This window comes from Nomascus leucogenys, chromosome 1a (genome assembly GCF_006542625.1).
Source record: "Nomascus leucogenys isolate Asia chromosome 1a, Asia_NLE_v1, whole genome shotgun sequence".
NCBI lineage: Eukaryota > Metazoa > Chordata > Mammalia > Primates > Hylobatidae > Nomascus > Nomascus leucogenys.
This window is the reverse complement of record NC_044381.1, coordinates 88367485-88389438: the sequence shown is the minus strand read 5'-3', so window position 1 is coordinate 88389438 and position 21954 is coordinate 88367485. Positions and strand designations below refer to the sequence as shown.

The window sequence follows — 21954 nt, the reverse complement described above, 5'->3', positions numbered from 1 at the left end:
CCTGACATGAAACAGCTCAAAAAGTATTTGCTGAGTGGATGATGAATATTAGGTAATATTTAGAAATGGACTTTGTGGATTGATGGTGGGTGGACCAAGGTTTGAGGGTGGCATGCCCTCGATACTGTTGGATTATTGTGGTTATAGGACATTATTTAAAAGGTAGCTTTCAAACACTCTTAAGCAGTTCAACATGAAAAGTCTGTAATGTGAAGACAAGGTGAACCAATCAAGGTGATTTATTGCTGCAATGGTAAACCAAGAACATGATGATAAATAGGCTAAGGTCCTTGTGCATCTTGCTATAAATGAGTGCACCAGGAGTGGAATTCATTAAGTAACTTTGGAGCTCTCTGCCATTTAGAAGGCACATCGTGGCCTTCTTTGGCCACCAAAGTTTAACAATCCTTTTTAAAATTAATCTTTGTTCTTAGGAAATTAAATAAAACTAAATACTAAAGCAAACAAGAGATTAAGATAAAACCACCCAACCTAATTATACCACCAAAAATCCTTATCTAATAAACCAAAGCAAAAATCTTGAGGATTTATAAACATGAAAGAGAAATCTCAAATATTTGGTTTGGAAAAACGAGCTGTACATAAGGTTTAAAGAGGGTATACTGAATTCAAAAAACATACACAGTCCAAAACTCAATAGAAAAGTTCAGGTATAAAAAAATGTACTCCTTTCCCGTCATAATCTAAGTTAACTACAAGAACTTTACCAGCAATTTCATTTCTGTCTGATCAACTGAACATGTTTCCTAGATGAATACTTGGAAAAGCCAAGACTGAACTTATACTTGTATTTTCTGTATTTTCAACTAACTTCACTTCCATCAACATCTCTTTAAAAATCTGTATATTTCTAGGGGACTCTTACACACTGTTGGTGGGAATGTATATTAGTTCAGCCACTGTGGAAAGCAGTCTGGAGATTTCTCAAAGAGCTTAAAACAGAGCTACCATTCGACCCAGCAATCCCATTACTAGGTATATACCCAAAGGAAAACAGGCCAGGTACGGTGGCTCACATCTCTAATCCCAGCACTTTGGGGGACAAAAAGTGTCCCCCCAAAATGCAGGTGGATCATTTGAGTCCAGGAGTTTGAGACCAGCCTGGGCAACAAGGCAAAACCCCATCTCTACAAAAAATATAAAAATTAGCCAGGGATGGTGGGGCACAACAACAGTTCTAGCTACTCGGAAGGCTGAAGTGGGAGAATCACTTTAACCCAGGAGGCAGAGGTTGCAGTAAGCAGAGATGGTACCACTGCACTCCAGCCTGGGCAACAGTGAGACCCTGTCTCCAAAAAAAAAAAGAAGAGAAGAAAAGAGAAGAGCAAGTCCTTCTACTGAAAAGATACACACACTCACATGTTCCTCACAACACTATTCACAACAGCAAAGACATGGAATCAACTGAGGTGTTCATCAACGGTGGGTTGGATAAAGAAAATACGGTACATATACACCATAGAACACTATGCAGCCACAAAAAAGAGTAAAATCATGTCCTGTGCAGCAACATGGATAAAGCTGGAAGCCATTATTCTAAGCAAATTAACGCAGGAAAAGAAAAGCAAATACCACATGTTCTCACTTATAATTGGGAGCTAAACATTGGGTACCCACGGACATAAGAATGGCAATAATAGACACTGGAACTACTAGAGAGAGGAGGGAGAAAGGGAGGGATGAGTTGAAAAACTGTTGGGTACTATGCTCAGTACCTGCATAACAGGATTATTAGAAGCCCAAACCTCAGCATCACACAACATACCCACGTAACAAACCTGCACCTGTACCCCTGAATCTAAAACAAAAGTTGGGGAGAAAAAAAAATCTGTATTATTTCTAATATGCCTCCAGGCTCTTAAAAGACATGTATTTCAAAACAAAGCAGATGCTGACTTGATGACAGCCCGATAATTTTAGGGCAATAGGCAGAAGTCAATGACAACATAACAACTGCACAACACAATCCATGCTGCAAGACGAGAAAGAAAGCATTTCACCCCAAAAATTCAATGTCTCAAGCTTCCTGTCTTGCTCAAGTTGGAAAAAAACAGAAAAAACTCTGTGGTTATGACAAACTTAGTGAAGATTTGCATTTATTTCACCAAACTATATATATTCACATTTCACCTAGCTATTCATATTAAAAGTATCTGCAATCCTGGGCCTTGGACTTCTCTTGGCAGGTGTCAGCCCACTGTGGAAGTTGCACCCCACATGTCAGTAAGTTCTGTTGGCCAGAAAGGACATTCAATGACAAGCACTACTTTGAATCCAGGCAAGGGAGGAAATTAAATACACTATCCATGACTTTTCTCTAAGTGTCTGAGATACTAGTACATCTTCACCTCCTAAAAGTTCACTCATATACCACTTAATTTTTCTTTTTTTTTTTTTTTTTTTTTTTTTTTTGAGATGGAGTCTCGCTCTGTCATCCAGGCTGGAGTGCAGTGGTGCAACCACAGCTCACTGCAACCTCCACCTCCTGGGTTCAAGCGATTCTCCTGCCTCAGCCTCCCAAATAGCTGGGACTACAGGCATGCGCCACCATTCCCGGCTAATTTTTTGTATTTTTTTAGTAGAGATGGGGTTTCACCATGTTGGCCAGGATGGTAACTCCTGACCTCAGGTAACATCAAATTTTTCTCAGTAAAGCCTACAATAGGATGAAATGAGGGAAAGAAAAAGAAATGGTATTACCTCTTACGCAAACCATGCCTCAGTCTCCTCAGGTAAACAGGAGAGCATCAGAAAGTTAGGTGAGCATGGGAAAACTAGTGGAGCATCAGAAAGCTAGGGGAGCATCAGAAAGCTAGGGGAGCATCGGAAAGCTAGGGGAGCATCGGAAAGCTAGGGAAGCAACTGAAAGGTAGGCAAGTTACTTAGCCTTTCTCGGTTTCCTTACATCTGTTAAATGTTGATAATACCTATTTCTCAGGAATTTCATGAGGATAAAATGAGATGGCATAACTAAAGAACCTAACACAGAATGAATTCATTAGTGTTGTTCAGCAAAACATATTTATGATCATTATTAACTGGACACTAGGGCTGACACCATAACAGGCCAAAGTCCTACAACAGATAAGGAAAAGAAACCACCAAATGGGTCACACACCAACTCTGTGAAATCCAGATCATTGTTAAAGACACGAAAAAAAAAACAGTCCCTGACTTTCCATTTGGGCACAACATGAATGAATAATAAACCATATACCATGCTTAAAACTATAGTAGCAAGATCAGCCTTTCATTGGAGAAACAGATGAAGATCTTTTATCATCAGTACAGCATAGTGTTTAAAACGAATTATAAGTTTAACACGGTGGTGGTCATAGCTACGTATTATATGCAGACAGGCTTTCTGGCATTCCCAACAAAATACGCTTTATGCACACAGCCAAAATATGACTGCAATTACTCTGGTCCCAACAGATGACTGCATTAGATAACGCCTCAACTCAGTAGCTGCTACAATCTATGTTAAGAGAAGCAGAAATTCTGTAACAGGAACTCAATATCCTGGCTCCCACAGAGTTCTAATGTCTATCTTACAGGCTTGTTTATAAAGATTAGCAACAATGTGACACAAAGTGCCTGACACAGTGGTTACTCAATAAATGATAGCTGATAGTAATTACCAGGAAGCAACAAAATCTAAAGCCAGAACCTGCCATGAAACAATGAAGATAGAGTGGCTCCTTCTCAACCAAGACATTAAGTTGTATGAAAACACTTGGATAGGCCGGGCACAGTGGCTCACACTTGTAATCCCAGCACTTTTAGAGGCCAAGGCAGGCAGATTACCTGAGGTCGGGAGTTCAAGACCAGCCTGGCCAGCATGGTCAAACCCTGTCTCTACTAAAAATACAAAAAATTAGCCGGGTGAAGTGGTGCACACCTGTAATCCTAGCTACTCGGGAGGCTGAGGCAGGAGAATTGCTTGAACCCAGGAGGCAGAGGTTGCAGTGAGCCGAGATCACACCATTGCACTCCAGCCTGGGCAACAGAGTGAGACTCTGTCTCAAAAAATAATAATAATAAATTAAAATCTGGTAACCAAATGATCTCAGGACTAAAAGTGCCACCTAATTCAAAACTTTCCAAGCCTGGCTTCACAGACTGCTCAACCTAAACTCTCAAGGTGGAGACTGAGAATCTGTGTATTTAAAATGCTCCCAGACGACTGTGATACTCGAGACAGATAATCACTAGTGTAACTGAGCCCTTCTGAGTTTTCTCCAGGCTAAACACCCTTGATGAACTATGCATTAATCGTTAAGTGCTAGGCTCTTTAAGTACACAACACAATACAACATGTCAGAGAAGGGAGAAATCAGGGTGTTTTATGGTAACCAGCAAGACATCAATGAAGAAGGTAGGTCTTGAAGGATGAGAAAGACAGGGATAAAACTAGTGTTCAGGGGCTGGTGCTCAGAGGGAAAAGGGAGACAAGATACTGATAAGGAGTACCATATGCAGGGTAGGGGATAAGAGTGATAAAGCAACAAGTGAGGAAATTAGTAGGTTTCACATACGTTTTTTTTTTTTTGAGACATGGTCTCACTCTGCTGCCCAGGCTGGAGTGCCGTGGCGCTATCTCTGCTCACTGCAGCCTCGACCTCCTGGCCTCATGCGATCCTCCCATCTCAGCCTCCTGAACAGCCAGGAATACAGGCAAGCATCGCCATGCCTAGCTAATTTTTTTGTATTTTTTGTAGAGACAGGATTTCACCATGTTGCCCAGGCTGGTCTCGAACTCCTAGGCTCAAGCACACCATCCATCTCAGCCTGTGATATGGTTTGGCTGTGTCCCCACCCAAATCTCATCTTGAATTGTAGCTCCCATAATTCCCACGTGGGAGGTAACTGAATCATGGAGGCTGGTCCTTTCCATGCTGTTCTTGTGATAGTGAATAAGTCTCATGAGATCTGATGGTTTTATAAAGGGGAGTTCCCCTGGACACGCTCTCTTGCCTGCTGCCATGTAAGACGTAACTTTGATACTCATTTGCCTTCTGCCATGAATGTGAGGCCTCCCCAGCCATGTGGAACTGTGAGTCCATTAAGCCTCTTTCCTTTATAAATTACCCAGTCTCAAGTATGTCTTTATTAGCAGTGTGAAAAGAGACTGATACAGCCTCCCAAAGTGCTGAGATTACAAGCGTGAACCACCGCATCTGGCCTCCATACTTTTTGAATTAAATAGAACTAAAACTGAAAACGAACAAGATTTTTTGAAAATCAGAATAGGAGGGAAGAGGAGAGAGCAAAGGCCTAGCATAGGAAGGCAGAGACATAGTCTGGTAGAGGCCAAAAATGGAGAGACCAAACAGGAATGTCGTAAAAGCAAGCAGGAAAGTATGACTTTGATGTAGCAAAGTATGAGAGCCACTTGAGTTCCTCCAGGGTGGCACATGTAACTAAGTGGTCCCTTAGAAAGAATGATCAGACAAGATGGCCGGGAGAATGGGGCAGCGGGAGTCAAAAGGGTCAGAACGGAGGCTTAGATATACAGCCGCTTAGATACAGGGGTCAAGGTCCACTCTAAGACAGTGACAATAAAACTAAGAGCAAAAGCTGAAAAATAAAATCAATTCAAAGGCAAAAAAATGATAAAGCTTGGTCACAGATCAGAGCAAAAGTAAAACAAAGGGAAGAATCAGAAATGACTTCTAAGAGTTGCAAGAAATTCGAAGGAAAAACAGGACAATACTCTGGAAAGGTGCGGTAAAACAATTACGCAATCACATGTACTGAATGCACTGGTGGATTAGTACCAGGGTGGTTTTAGTTTATGAAAGCTTCAAAGTTCACTCCCTGTTCTACAAACACACATAGTAACTGGTCGTTTTGCTATTTTCTCTGGTCCCAGCACAGGTTGTAGTTTCTGTGTCAGCAGACAGGGAATATTTGGTTTTGAATCCTTAATCTGTAACATTACCACCAAAGTTAAAAGCGCTTGCAAAAAATAAAATGTGCTTCGACAGAGCTAGGTGAAAGAAGCCAGTCACAAAATACAATATATTGTATGATCACATTTATATGAAACACACAGAAGAGGCAAATCTATAAAGACAGAAAGTAGGTTAGTGGTAGCCTAGGGCTAGGGTCAGGGAGGAGGGGTGCGGCTGGAAAGAAATGGGGAGTGACTGCAAATGGGTTTGGAGTTTCTTTGTGGGGTAATGAAAAGGTTCTAAAATTGTTTATAGAGATAGCTGCAGAACTGTATACTAAGAACTACTGACTTGTTAATTTACATAGAGAATTATAACTCAATAAAGTTGTTATTTAAAAAAACTTTAGGAGTACATAAATAATTACTGTGACCTCAGATGCTCAGCATCTCTCCAATAAAAGCAACTATTTTGCACTTAAGTTCAAATAAAAAGCCATCAGACAATTTGGAAAGCCCAGAAGATACTTTAGAAAGACTAAGACCGTCATGTTCCTTCTAAGGGGAAAAATTAAGCATGAAAAAGATACAGATTTAAACATATAGATCCCCTTTAAATTAGTTCTTACAATTGACCAAAATTTTCTAATATGTGCTTAAAAAGGAAAGACAAGGTTTGAGGTTTCTCTTCAACAATTATGAACAATTATGTCAAGTAATATACTGGGTACCTATGGTTCAGTTTCTTAGAGGCTGAAACAAAATAATGTACAGTAAGCCAATTCAATGAAAAGCAAAAGACTATGTAAATTAACAATTACTGAGCGGATGGGTAAACCTATTTTATAAATCTGAAGACCTAACAAAAGCCCTCATGTAAGAGAGGTCCTTTTGCTCAAAACATATAAGAAAACTATCCAAAAGAACTTCTGCCCCCATGATATCTCCTGAAAAACATGGTTCCTACCTCCCTGAGGCCTTCATTATTAAAGCCATTACCATTCTCTTTCCACTGAACACTTAGAATGCTTACTTAGATGGTATTCCAATGGTTACCATACTTACTTAGATGGCAGTCATCAAGTTATATTCACTGCATGTGTCAGGACCTTTCTAAATCAGAGGACCTGCAATGGGCGCACACAGCTGATGCCCAGTGGAACCTTGCTGACTGATAATCAAACAAGGACAGCAGTGAAGAGTGATAGTGTTTCTGTTCAAAACTGCTTGTGGATTAGAAGAACCCAAAACCACCATATCTGTTGGCTAAAGACATTTTTTTTTCTTTTGAGACAGAGTCTCACTCTGTCACCCAGGGTAGATTGCAGTGGCATGATCTCGGCTCACTGCAAGCTCCACCTCCTGGGTTCACTCCATTCTTCTACCTCAGCCTGCCAAGTAGCTGGAACTACAGGCGCCCGCCACCATGCCCGGCTAATTTTTTATATTTTTTGGTGGAGATGGGGTTTCTCCGTGTCAGCCAGGATGGTCTTGATCTCCTGACCTCGTGACCCGCCCGCCTCAGCCTCCCAAAGTGCTGGGATTACAGGCGTAAGCCACCACGCCCGGCCAAGGCATTCTTAAAGGAACAATCAACTGGTGGTAAAGTATAGATTATAAAAGTACTACATTTCAAATATATAACTATTTACTACTACCTCTAATGACAGACATTTAATAAATTCAAAATGCCACTGATTAAAATACAAGACTGATGCTTTCAATATGGTGGATCCTAAGCAAATTTTAATTCAATAGATTCAAATACATACTTAATGTATTTCACCTGCCTACAAAAAAATGTAAAGCAGTCAAAAAAAACTAGAAGTATATAAGTATTCTGAATCAAGAAACATGAAGAGTGGTCTCCCTAAATCATCTGACCTATTAGACCCTATCTGTTAATAGATTCAAGTTATGGGAAAAGCCTAAAATAAAGAATTTGAGAAAGATAAGAGCCATTTTTCTACTACAATACCCTCCCACCTAAATAAATTACTTTGGCCCAAAGCTATGTTTATTAAGAGGCAAGTCTGGTACCACACTCTCAAGTAGTGGCTCTACACAAAATGAAGCCCTCTGACACCCTGGAGATAACTGAAATACATACATACCAAGTTCTCCCAGAAGCTACCCAGGAATTGCAGGAGGGATCAAAGAGAAAGCTTTCACATCTACTGGGAAAGAAACCAGGCTTTGGAGGGCATATGCTAACTTTCCACAATACAATGTGGCCTATGAGTTAAATAGTGCAAAAGAGACCACAAAGGACACAAGATGGTAGCCATTCTACTTTCCAGAAATAATACAAGACGCAGCTTTACAAGTTTTAACTTTTTTTTTCTCATTTGATCTCAAGAATTCTGAGAAGGGCAGACACTTTCCCCATTTCACAGATGAGAAAACTAAAGCTCATGAAGACTGACAGACCTGCCCAGCTGCCTACCTGACTGCTCCACTTGGCAAGTCAACTTGCATCTCATACCCAACATGTACAGATCAACTCTTAATACCACACCCAAACTTGCTCCTCCAGGCATCTCCATTTCAATAAATGGCACCCCCATTATTCCAGCTGCTCAGGCTAAACACCTCGGTGTCATCCTTGAGTACACTTTCTCACACTCCACATCATCTCACCCACCAGTGAATCATTTTAGCCCCATCTGAGATATATCCAGAAACCACTCACTTCTCATCACCTCCACAGCTGCTATCATATCCCACCTATAAAGCATTGCTAGAAACCTCTAACACCCCACTATTTCCACCTTTGCACTCCTCCCCATTCTATTCCCCTACACAACACAGTGTCACTCTTTAAAGATGTCAGACCAAAACCCTTTGTACAGAATCCTTCAGTGGCTTCCCATCTCACTCAAAGTTGTTCACTGATGTATCCCTAGGATGAGAACGTATCTGCCATCTAGAAAGTACATAATGATTTACTAAACTAGTATGTAGTAAAGTCAGGACTAGAACAATCTTCCACTGTTCTTTGGTAACACTGAAACCAGATTTACGAAAAGCAACAATCCACATGGGAGGAAATTCTTACATTTTACTTTGCATAACTGAATCTTTTCATGTATAGTCAATACTATGTTGAATTTCCAACAAGTTAAAACGAAAATATCACTTTATAAAGCCCTGCAATCTCACACTAGGAAATCTGAATATTACTTTTTTGGCAGCATGAGCAAATAGCTGCTTAATTATCACAGTAATGGCACTCAGATCTTCAGTGTGACTGTTCTGCATTCAGCGACATGACGTTACCATTATCCCAAGACTACTACACATCAAGATGACCACAGTCTAAAAGATTCAGAACCATGCACCTAGAAGAGGTAACAAGCATTTCCAAATCTCCTACACACACATTATACCAATCATCTGAAACAGGAACAAGTTTCCAGGGTGTTACCAGTAACAACAGAAAGGCTAGATTCAGAATTGTCTACTACCAAAATTAAAAAGAAAAACTCTGAGCTGAGTTTAAATGTTGATTGGTTTCAGATCAGAATGAAACTAACACTAAAATTATCCACCATTATAGAATCTTCTCACTAAAATATTTTAGGGTTAAAAACAAAAACTCTAAATTTCTTCAATTCTTTCAAAAATATTTCTACTACCTATAAAAAGGCCTAAATCTTACTAAATCATAGTAATAAATTTATAGAATTTTTACAGTAGGTCTTAAAGAAAACTGAATTCAACCCTCAATTTTCTCCCTTTTACCAAGAAGGATTACTTGATACATAACAGGTAAACAATGAAGACTTATTAAATGAATGAAGAAATGAATGAATGAATGAAGACCCAGAAGCATTATGTGACTCTTCAAAGCTCCAACAATCAATATCAAATCCAGGATTAGTCATAACTAGCTTTCCAGATTCTTTTGGAGTGGGTGTAGGAGTAGAAGAAACCAAGATTTAAAAACCCTATCTGGGTCCTCAGGAAAATCTTAACCAAAAGGCATTACAGCCAGTTTCCTTTGGTTCTCTTTCTTAGAAAAGCACTTGATAAAATAAATTTTGCCAAGATATATCTCCTTGGAAACCAAAATGCAGTTGACTAATGTTTATTTCTCTATATATATAAAAAATATTTAATATAGGAACATAAACAACTGCAATTGTCTTTGCACCAAAACAGGTGGCCTTTGACTAAAAGAAAAATCCAACCAGAGGAGAGGAACAGAACATTGACAAGGGCCACATAAGTCACTAGAAGAGTATCAGCTATACAAGAACAGGAACCATGTATCCTGTTTACCAGCAGCAGCCATATAATGGGATTCAATAAACACTTACAGGAAAAGTGAATAAATTACTCCTTAGAGACCCACCTATGCAAACAAAAATTCATTTGGTCACCATTCAAATATCTTGCAGACACAAATTCATTTGGTCACTAATAAACAAATCTTTATGATAGGCCTATTACATACAAGCATACTACATTTTTCCTCCATGGAAATTCTACCAAATGTCCCTTCAAATAATATACTCAACCAAAATTATCCCCATCATTGTATCAAGATGATGAGAAAATGTCTTAAGTAGCCGAAATTAGTTACTATAGCAGCCACTAAATTTGCTGTTATGGCTTCAATCTTTTGCCTTCAATTCATCCCATACAGCCCAGACAGATCAGTTTTCTTTTTTTTTTTTTGTTTTCGTTTTTTAACACATCCAAAATATAAAACAGTGCTGTGGTTAAGTATTCTACCTTCATATGGGGCCCACTGCTATTCAACAAGCAGATATAGGAAATTTGAAACTACTGGATTGGAAAAGGAAAGACAACATAGCATCAAGGAAAAAATTACCACAAGTGACAGTTCTTATAATAATTTCTCTGTATCACTGTGATACAACTGACACAGTGTTGGGTATGAATTCCACTAAGGTACACATCTGACTGTTGTGATAATTCAAGATTCATTGCCTTTTTGAAGCTTTCCCAAGCCACTGGACTCTATATCTGTGAAAGCATTTTGCAAACCGGAAGTGCTAGACACACAGCTTTTACTATGCTCCTTGCCAATTGGTAGCCTCATACATTCTGCCATTAAAATCATCTTACCTCATTCTCTAAGTGTGTCTCGATCCTTCAAAAACAGGAAAAATTCTTTGAATTGTTTAATGTCACTTCTTTATTACTCAATATCCAGAATAGCATAACTTAAAAGTGCCATTTACACTTCCCGATTTCAGAACATATTACCAATCAAAACAGTGTGATAATGGCATAAAAACAGACAAAGAGACCAACAGAATAGAACAGACAGCCCAGAAATAAACCCACATATATAGTCAAATGATTTCTGGCAAGGGTGCAAAGACCACTCAATAAGGAAAGGACAGTCTCCTCAACAAATGGTGTTGGAAAAAATAAGATACCCACATGCAAACGAATAAAAGTTGGACCCTTATATTATACATAAAAATGAACTCAAAATGGACTAAAGACCTAAATTATAAAACTTCTGGAAGAAAACATAAAGAAAAAGCTTCATTACTTTGGACTTGGCAGTTACTTCTTAGATATGGCCAAAAAGCAAAATTAGCCAAGCAGGACTACCTCAAACTAAAAAATTTGTGTGCATCAAAGGATACAATCAACAGGGCAAAAAAGCAACCTGGAGTGGAAAAAAAATTTGCAAATAATCTATCTCATAAGGAGTTACTATCTAGAATATGGAATGAAGCCTGAGGTCGCTAGGGACTGCTCACTGGGCCTTGCCCGAGATGGACAGCCAGATTCCTTATGATGACTACCCAGTGGTTTTCCTGCCTGCCTATGAGAATCCTCCAGGATGGATTCCTCCTCATGAGACGGTACCCCACCCAGACTACAACAATGAGCTGATCCAGTTTCCATCCCAAACCATCACACTGAAGAAGCCTCCTGGAGCTCAGTTGGGATTTAACATCTGAGGAGGAAAGGCCTCCCAGCTAGGCATCTTCATCTCCAAGGTGATTCCTGACTCTGATGCACATACAGCAGGGCTTCAGGATGGGGACCAAGTTCTAGCTGTGAATGATGTGGATTTCCAAGATATTGAGCACAGCAAGGCTGTTGAGATCCTGAAGACAGCTTGTGAAATCAGCATGCATGTCTGCTTCTTTCCCTACAATCATCATCACCAAAAAGAGAGGACTGTGCACTAGAGAGTTACAGCCCACAGCCCTTCATGTGGACTCTCCCACGACATGCTAACTAGATTTCAGGGGAGCCACTTCTACTTTCAGCCCCTCCTTGGAATAATGGAGTTGGGAGGATGGGGAGACAGCTAACCAACTGCATTACCCAAACTATATTGCACTTTTAGTTCCCTAGTTTTCTAGGTGAGCTTCATTCAGAGAAGGATGATGATATCTAGGGATAACCTAGCCCGTGAGGAACCTAGTTAGGAAAGACAACCGACATTTATTGAATTCCATGTACTAGTCCTTTCCACCTGTCATATTTTAATTACAGAAATCAGTAGCCAAAAGAATCTTGGGGATTTTCCATCTGACTTGCCTGGCCATCTCATCCCATCCTTGTACTACCAGAGATCTTCAATTTTGGAGACTCCAATGAGACCCTGTTTTCACCCCTTCCTCCTCCTAGCCTCTCCCCAAAAAAGTAAAACACAATGCTGAAGAAAAAAATATATATCCAGAATATATAAAGAACTCCTAGGACTCAACAACAAAAAAAATCAAATAACCCAATTTAAAAATGGGCAGAGGGCTTGAACAGACATGTATGCAGAGATAATATACAAATGGCCAACAAGAATATGAAAATACAATCAACTTCATCAATCATCAGAGAAACACATATCAAAACCATAATGAGATACTACCTTGCATCCATTAAGATGGTTCCTATTTAAACTGTTTTTTTAATTAGCTCTGGGTGTGGTGGTGTGCACCAGTAGTCCCGGCTACTCGAGAGGCAGAGGCAGGAGGATCGCCTGAGCCTGGGAGGCGGACATTGCAATGAGCTGAGATCACACCACTGCACTCCAACCTGAGTGGCAGAGGGAGACCCTGTCTCGAAAAATTTTTTAATTAATTAATTTTCTAAAAAAGCAAAAAATAAGTATTGGTAAGGATGTGGAGAAGTTAGAACCCTTACGAACTGTTGATGAGATTGTAAAATGGTACAACTATGAAAAACAGTAGGGACGTTCTTCAAAAAATTAAAAATAAAACTATCATATGATCCAGCAATCCCGCTTCTGGGTATATACACAAAATAATTAAAAGCAGGGTCTTGAAGAGATACCTGCACACCCACGTTCCTAGCAACAATCACAACTGCCAAAAGGTAGAAGTAACCCAAACATCTATCCACAGATAAATGGATAAACAAAATGTGGTATACCCATACGATGGAATACTATAAAGCCTTTAAAAAGACAGAAATCCTGTCACATGCTACAACACTGATGAACCTTGAGGATTTTATGCTAAGTCAAATAATCCAGTCACAGAAAGACAAATACTGCATGATTCTACTTATATGAGGTTACCTAAAGTAGCCAGATTCATAGAAACAGAAAGAATGATGGTTGCCAGAGTCTGTGGGAGGTGGAAATGGGGGCCAATGTTTAATGCTTACAGAGTTTCAGATTCGCAAGATGAAAAAGTCCTAGAAATCTGTTTCACAACAAGGTGAATATACTTAATACTACTGAACTATATACTTAAAAATGGTTGAAATGGTCAACTTTATGTGTTTTTACCACAATTTTTTAAAAGAAGTGCCAACATACAATTATCAAATTGCACGTACATGCCCCATCTCCACTGCAGGAGTCCAAGCAGCCTGACCCTTTAAACTGTTGGCAGTCATTTGAGGAGTTCTTCCAAGTTATCTTTTTGAATCAATGGGCCTCTACAAAAGATCCAGAGGCTCTCCTTTTCACCCATCCAAAATGAAGTTTCTACAACCCCCAGTTGGCTGCATTCTGGTTTAAGTCCACTACTCATTCACCTTATTGTCAAGCGTAGATCTAAAAATTATAAAAAAGCCACTGTGTTTTCAACTGGGTGGGGGAGAAGCATAACAGAATCACCTACTGAGCTTCTTCAAATCACCCATCAACCTCAGTATCTAGCATTCTCACCCAAGAGAAAAGCCTCAAGGTTCACTGTGATTCTCTACCCAAGCACTCACTGCTTCCGCAAACACACATCCCATCCAAACCACAGAAAACCACTACTTTTAACCACCACCTTGAAAATGGCCTTCAGAACAATCTCGCCCAAAGCAATTATTAGGCTGAGGTTCCTGAACTTTTAATAAGCCTTTTCTGTGAATCCTACAGCTCTCTGTAACCTACCATTTATCTGCTGAAACATTATTTTGTTATGCAATTTACTATACCTTGCTTCCTCTTATAAAGGATCATCATTAAGATCCTAATTTAAAAAATAAAACAACACTGAGACTCTTTGAAGAACCACAGGCATTTCTCAAACTGGAAAACAGACATGGTTTAGGAACCACATTCAGGCTTCCTAACATGTTTCACAAGAGCACATTCTGAGCTAGGAGTCAAACCTGCCCCCCACTACACAAACAAACACACAAGCATGCACACATATGCACACAGAGCATTCTCTTCATATGTCAAATACCAGCTACTAAGAAGTTAGGCTCTGGGAAAGCATGCTGGCAGAAGCTTCTGAGGTCTTCAGTGGAGCCGCTAGAAGTATGGTTAGGGAAAAGGGAGGAGTTAAATCAACTACACATTTAACCCACATTTCAAGAACATGTGTTTTTGAAAAGTCTTTAAAAGTCAAGCAGTATGGTTCACAGCCACAGCCCCACGCTTCTTGCAAGAATATGGAAAAAAACTGACTCCATTTTTATTCCTAGGTATATACAGGCAAAGCAAGAAATAAAAGTGAAATTTGGTGAAAATTTTAGGACATTCTATTAATTTATATTTCTATATCTTATAAGCACCTCCTAATAAGCAGACTCTCTCTTCCTGAAGGCAGGGATACCACAGTCCAGTTAGCAGCTGCTTCTCTGAGAGCATCAACAACTGAAAAATGTAAAAATAGAGGTTCAGGCCGGGCGCTCATGCCTGTAATCCCAGCACATTGGAAGGCCGAGGCGGGTGGATCACCTGAAGTCAGGAGTTCAAGACCAGCCTGGCCAAAATGGTGAAACCCCATCTTTACTAAAAATACAAAAAATTAGCTGGGCGTGGTGGCACGTGCCTGTAGTTCCAGCTACTCAGGAGGCTGTTGCAGGAGAATCGCTTGAACTCAGGAGCCAGGGGTTGCAGTGAGTCGAGATCGCACCACTGCACTCCAGCCTGCATGACAAAAGCAAAAACTCTGTCTCAAAAAAAATAAAACAAAGGTTCAATCAATTCTGGGAGCTAGAGACTATTAAAGGAAAGGCAATGAGCCCAAAAAATACCAAATTAGGCCAGACGCAATGGCTCACATCTGTAATACCAGCACTTTGGGAGGCCAAGGCGGGAGGATCCCTAGAAGTTAGGAGCTCTAGAGCAGCCTGGCCAACATGGCAAAACCCTGTCTCTACTAAAAATACAAAAATTAGCCGGTTGTGGTGGCAGGCACCTGTAATCCCAGCTACTTGGAAGGCTGAGGCAGGAGAATCGCTTGAACTCAGGAGGCAGAGGTTGCAGTGAGCAGAGATCGTGCCACTGCACACCAGCCTGGGTGACAGACTCCACCTCACAAAAAAAAAAAAAATTAGATTTCCTATCTAGATAAATAATTTACAACATGAAGAAAATGAATTATAGAAAGATAACATGGAGGCCAGAGTAAAAGACACTGACCATAGTCAAGTCTTGATTATAGGAACATGATCGTTTGGCACACAGCCCTTTGCTTTTCTTTCTCAATAGCTTTTTTCTGAGCAGTTCAGAACTCATTATAAAAAGAAGCAAGATGGCGGGGCGCAGTGGCTCCTGCCTGTAATCCCAGCACTTGGGGAGGCTGAGGCAGGCGGATCACCTAAGGTCAGGAGTTTGAGACCAGCCTGGCCAACATGGCGAAACCCTGTCTCTACTAAAAATATAAAAATTAGCCGCATGTGGCGGCACGTGCCTATAATCCCAGCTACTCGGGAGGCTGAGGCAGGAGAATCGCTTGAACCCAGGAGGCAGAGGTGGTAGTGAGCCGAGGTCGTGCCACTGCACTCCAGCCTGGGTGACAGAGCGAGACTCTATCTCAAAAAAAAAAAAAAAAAAGAAGCAAGTTGCTGAACCACAAAACCATCAATGACTATACCTGTTCATAGCTTTGGTAAAAGGCTTTGCGGAAAAAGTAGAAAGAGAAGAGAAATAACCACAATTAACTTTCGTATCTGTGAAATTCATTTAACCTAGACCTGCTTTGTGGGAGGAAAGAGGAAAAAAGGAATCCAATGGCAGCAGCATTGGCTGTCAGTTCTGCTCAAGTTGCCTTTGAATGACCCCCGAATTTGTGTGAACCAGCAATTATCCCTCCCCGAGCTGGCATTCATAACAAGCACACATTCTCCTGCCTCTCCTGAATTGGAAAAAGGGAAATCTAACATTATGTAATTGCCTGCTTCCCACAATTTAAACTTAGGTATACTAAATCCTAATTAGAGGGAGAATTTAGTGCAACATGACAAGCAACAAACTGGAAATCTACAGGTTGAAATTTATCATCCCAGACTCCAGAGGCAAAGAGAAATGGCTTCACCTGACTTTGTGGCACATCCACCAATGCACTACTACTTACTACGGGCCAGCTAAAGAAGCTCCTGACATCCCTCCATGTCATTTTGGTGTCATCTCTCTATCCTTTTAAGAAAACACTCTGTTCTATTTGCAAATGGGGTTATCTTACTCTCTCCAGGCCAGAATAAAAGGAGAAAACGGTTGTTGACTGGTGAACATTACCTACCATTAAAAGATCTGCCCTGATGGTTTTTTGTACCCTCATGATCACAAACCAAACCACCGGGTTGCTCTGTCCCTTATGCAAATCATCCATGTCTAAAAGACCCAGAAGCCACAAATCTTTCCCATGCTTCTAAGACTCACTCCAGAGCTCATCAACAGTCTACTGAAAAAAAAAAAAATGAGCTATCATCTAAGAATAATTAACTTAAATATAACCTTTGAAAAGCAAGGTGTCATCAAAGCATGTGGGTTTTTTGTTTTTGATTAGCTAGGCATAGAAAAAAACTAAAAGCAAAAATTCAATGAGGCCAATTTATTTCCCATACCAAAAAAGTGGAAGTGCAGCAGATAGAAGGTCGGATTATTAGTCTCAAGGGATAGTGGAACACTCTTATTTTACTGTGTCTGTCTGTAGAATAAGACCCAAACCTCTGTGTGAGCAACGGCAGAATACCACAATGCTTATCCCTCCCGGAAGAAGGAAACCCCCTCACCTCAAGGGCATTCACCCAACCAGCAGGGAAGTTTCTCCTCTGCTGGCTCAGATTACTCCACTGGAAGGTAGGGTGGCACAACATAAATCAGTCCCATTTTCAACAGGAAGCTCCTAAATGTTCCTGTTTTATGTCCTGCTTTATCTCTCCACCTAACACCCCCAGCCCCAATCTCTGGTTACCCTTACATGTCGCTGAGAAAAAAGGTCTAAAATTTAGTTGGCCATGGTCCAGAAACAAGGATGGTACACCTAATTTCTTCTGCAAATGGAAATGAGTTTAAAAAGAGACGAAAAAGATGAACCAAAATAAACTGAGTTTAGCTTTTCTAAAGAGCTAAAGAGTACATTATGCTCTGAGCTAATAAAGATTTCTTTAAAAATGAAACAAAACAAGAAAGCCTACAGGCTCTACTACGTAGAAACTTAAACTCATATTTTCTTTTTCTATAACTTTGTCATTTAACTATGAAGCTTAGTTACCAATGTTGTTTTCATAGCTTTACAACCTTACCACAGATCGTTCGTTTCCTTAAGTTTTGCATCTCCTCATTTTGGATATTTAATAAATACTGAACTCTTAAGCAGGGGGAGAAAGTAGTAAAATTTTAACGTAACAGGCTCTAAGGCAGGAAAAAAAAAGAAAATAAACGAGTACAATTAAATATGGACACCTGTCTTCCAATCACTGCCTAGTCATTAACCAGTTCTCTAACCTTCAACAAATCACTTCAACTTTCTGGGCTTCAGTTTCCTCATATGTAAAATGGGAAACATGAGCCAAATGAGTCAAAATCCCTCCTAGTTCCAACAATCCATTAATCTGTCCAACAAAAAGAAAACCCTATTACAAATAAGACTTTACAGTTTACAAAGTACTTTCATACATATATTCTCATTAATTTTTGTAGCTCATCTGTGAAGCAAGTCTTGAGCCCATCTCTGCAGGAAACAACAGTAAAGTTCAGAAAGAAGTTCAATTATTTTTCAGTATCTCACGACGAAAATGGCAGGGCAGCTATTTGAAACCCAGACCTTCTGAGGACAAATACTAGGCTACATTATTTCAAAATGTTAAAATATATTAAAATTCAAAAATAATTGCTTATTACATATAACCTTTATGGGGGCATCAAGGTACCATAACTCCATGCCAGGAAATATTACTACAAATGGTCCCACTGGACTACAAGTTCCATGCGGCCAGGTACACTCTTTTGGTCATCACTGGAATCACAGAAACCAAAAGTGCACCTGCCAGATAGCGGCACTCAATAAATATTGCTTGACTCACCACTCAAAAGGTTAGGAATACAGGGATGCTTTGGGGAAAAAAAGAAATTTCTGAATTTATTTTCAGATTTGAACTTCCATGATTTGATCCAAAGGGGGGGAAAAAAAGTGTGCTCTATCAGCGCTCTAGTTCTTTATTATGGGAATGAGTCTATTTGTCTTTCATAGAGAAAATCTAATATGGTCAGTGAACCAAAAGGCTTAAATCTGAGATGTCAACAAAAAATCTTCAGGATATTCATACTTCATCTGTCCACTGATACAGACCAATAACAATGATAATACAATGGTAAGGACTGATAAGAGGCACATAGTCATATTATTGCTCATGACAAACTTTCCATCAAATTCCACTCTCATACCATTTCTGCTCTCCTCATGCTCCCATTTCACAGCTCAAAGAGATTTTTAAAAAAAGAAAAAGTCATTTATCTAAAAATTCAGATTCCAACTTAAGATAGAACATATACACATCACAACTCAACCAAGATCCCCCCAAAGTCTACAAAACTGCTAATCTCAAGCAATCCTCAATCTATGACTTCAATAAACTCACTAGAAGGTGTTTTTTAAAAGTTCCTAAACAATCAAGGTGGGGGCACTATACCAAAATTACACACATACTTCAAAGCAAAAGCAAAGCAAATGCAGAAGCCTGAAAATACTAGTGTAAGGACAGAGACAAACGAAGAGTTAAATGAATCTCAATACAAAATATCAGAGAGGTGCTTTGCAATTATTACCTGGAGTTCAAGTCAACCTTGCCATAGAATCCTCCAATGAAATCACAACTATCACTGACTGATACTTCAGATTTTAAAAGTTCACTGTACCAGAATTGCAATTTCAAACTCGAGGAGCAGAAGCAGGAACTGCAGAGAAGCTAACAACAGCAACACCTACTGACTGTCTCAAGCCACTCACCAAACTTGTTCTCTCAGTCAACTAGAAAAATCAAATGACAGTCAAGAGTCTTTTACTTAAGCATTAATAAGAAAATTAGTTGTCAGAGACATAAAGCCATTCATCCCCCAAATCTCTTATTTTGCCTCTAACCACTTATGTGGAAACAATCACTCATCATTTTAAATGCACTGTTAATTGTTAATGCTTTAGCATAATTGATTACATGGGAAAAATGCTTTAATATTAATATTGTAGTTAATAACTGAGATGTCATCTAATAGTTGGACACATCAGTGGCCATAATAAATTAGCTGAGACCTACTGTTATTACCACTGTTCCATATTATCCTCTTTTTAAATCCTGGTAAAGGTAGCTTAACTGCAGCTTTCAAAAAACGAAGAGAAAAATGAAAGTCGTTAAATCAGGATTATATAGAAAATTAATATTGTTACTAAGCTGGCTGCAGAATTCAGTATGATCTAACCTTGCAGGTTTCCAAAAGATTCAGTCAGAGAATCTTTGCCTTGGACGGATACTCCATAGGAGAAAATAGGAGAAAGTTGACACTTAACTCCCACAGAGTACCAGCATAAAAACAATGGCTTTAAGAGTCTGACTCAGAGTTTCAACATGAAAGGTTTGCTTTATAGAGGAAACGCCAATCCCAGTCCATCCAGATAGACCTGGAACCTCATGAAAGTCGACACCTTTACTCTGAAATTTGCATCACATCGCTGGCTCCAGTTTAGAAACATGATCGTTTCACAGGTAGTATGCATTTCAGCGAATGCTGCCTCTAAACTACCCGTCAGGAAAAATAAAATCTATAAGGTAAACGTAGTCTAGGAGCCAACAATCCCCAAATGCTTCCCTTAGAAAACGAATGCCAACAATTTAGCTAAACATCTTCCTTGGAAGTGAGCCATTTCCCATGTCTCTCTGTTTTCCAAACCGCGATGAAATTTCAACCTGTCCAACACGATTACTGGTCCACCTAGAAATGCCGTGGAGCGATTTAAGAGCCTCGGAAATTTCCTTTAAGGTCAGGAGAGAAGCTGGTAACAGATGGGGCGAAGGAGGAAAAGTTCTTTTTGCGGCACCCTCCCGCCTTCCCAGCCCTTTCGCGGTTTACTCGCTCCCTGGAAAGCAGGTTAGAGCATCCCAAAATTTCATGTCCCCAAGACCCCCAAAGGGGAAATTAACCACCCTCGGGCACCGAGCTGTTCGTCTCCATTTCCCACAACTCAACCAACTCGGCCTGCCTACTCCAGCTCAGGCTGCAAAGCGCTCACCCAGGTGACTGGAGGGGAAGGGTCGCCAGGTGGCGACCAGCTCAGCGGGGTGAACGCAACCGCCCGGACGGGGACGCGGGTCTCCTGGCCTCCCGCAGAGGCGCCTGCCCCGTAGTTGTGCAGATTCGGGTCCTGGGGTGCGTGCGCGCGCGCCGGGAGCGGTGGAGCCGGACTCGCCCCCGCCCGGTTACAATACCAGCAAGCCACCAAATCGAAAATCAAACTTTAACCGACCTCCTGGGGTCCTGCTCCGGGCCCTGGACCCCAACCCCGGCCAGAAACAGGGCAGGGGGCTGTCAGCGGTCCTGCACCCCCGCTCCCCCCAGGACCCAGGCGCGGGGACCACTTACCGCTCGGCCCGGCCTCCCGGTGCCACCGCGCGTCCCGGGCGCGTCCGCCGCGCGCTCTCCCTGGGGAGAAAGAGAAACCGTGTAGACGGCCGGCGCGCGCTCACTCGCCGCCGCCTCTGCGGAGAGCGGCGAGGCCGGCCCAGGGAGGACGCCGAGCGCAGAGCGGAGGGGGGCCCGAGGGAGGCGGGGGTGGAATCAGCCCAATTCCCGAGCCTGGCTCCGAGGGGGACCCGGAATGCAGGCTGGCGGGCGGCTGGCGGGCGGCAGGCGGGGGCCGACCTCCCGGGGGAGGGGAAGGCGGAGGTGGCCCCGTCCTTGGGCATCAACTATTGTCTAGGCGCCCGGGCCCCCGGCTCGCGCCGTCCCCGAGGCTCAGCGCCCCCCATCCCACCCGCCAGGAGAAAGAGCTGAGGGGGCGGCCAGTACAGGAAGGAAGTGCGGGGGTTCGGGCTCCGAAGGTCCGAGGTGGGCGCGAGGTTGGGGGGGAATGAGGAGGTGCGTACCGCGTGGGGGAGGGGACAGGTAAGTGCCGACGGGGGCGGGAAGGCCCCGAGGACCGGTGGGGGAGGAAATGGGGAGGCAGCCACAGCGGCGGGAGGGGATGGAGTGGCTACGGGGGCGGCCTCTGGGGCTCAGACCTGGCCCTCCCCGGGGACCTTCCAGCCGGGAACTCGACGCCGCACTGACTTTTCGCTTACTCGCTCACGCACGCACTGAACTCGCTCACAAAGTTGCCGGCAGTGGCGGTGCCTCACTCGCCCTTCCCCTC

General features: G+C 41.6%; 1 protein-coding gene and 1 pseudogene across 8 annotated transcripts in view; one reads left to right on the top strand and one right to left on the bottom strand.

Annotated features, from left to right (window-relative positions):
• The window catches only part of SIPA1L1 (signal induced proliferation associated 1 like 1), a 433967-nt gene extending 412057 nt beyond the window's left edge, over positions 1-21910 (bottom strand). For 6 of the 8 annotated variants that reach the window (XM_030812855.1, XM_030812833.1, XM_030812849.1 and 3 more), the window contains exons 1-2: positions 21824-21893; positions 21186-21245 (exon numbers count right to left, since the gene is read on the bottom strand). The gene's annotated coding sequence lies outside the window, so the exon portion shown is untranslated. Of the gene's footprint in view, positions 1-21185; positions 21246-21823 lie in introns of all 8 variants that reach the window. The other 2 variants (XM_030812823.1, XM_030812861.1) reach the window with 2 other exon arrangements.
• On the top strand, positions 11430-12102 carry LOC115835147 (annotated as a pseudogene).
• Positions 21911-21954: the final 44 nt, after the last annotated feature.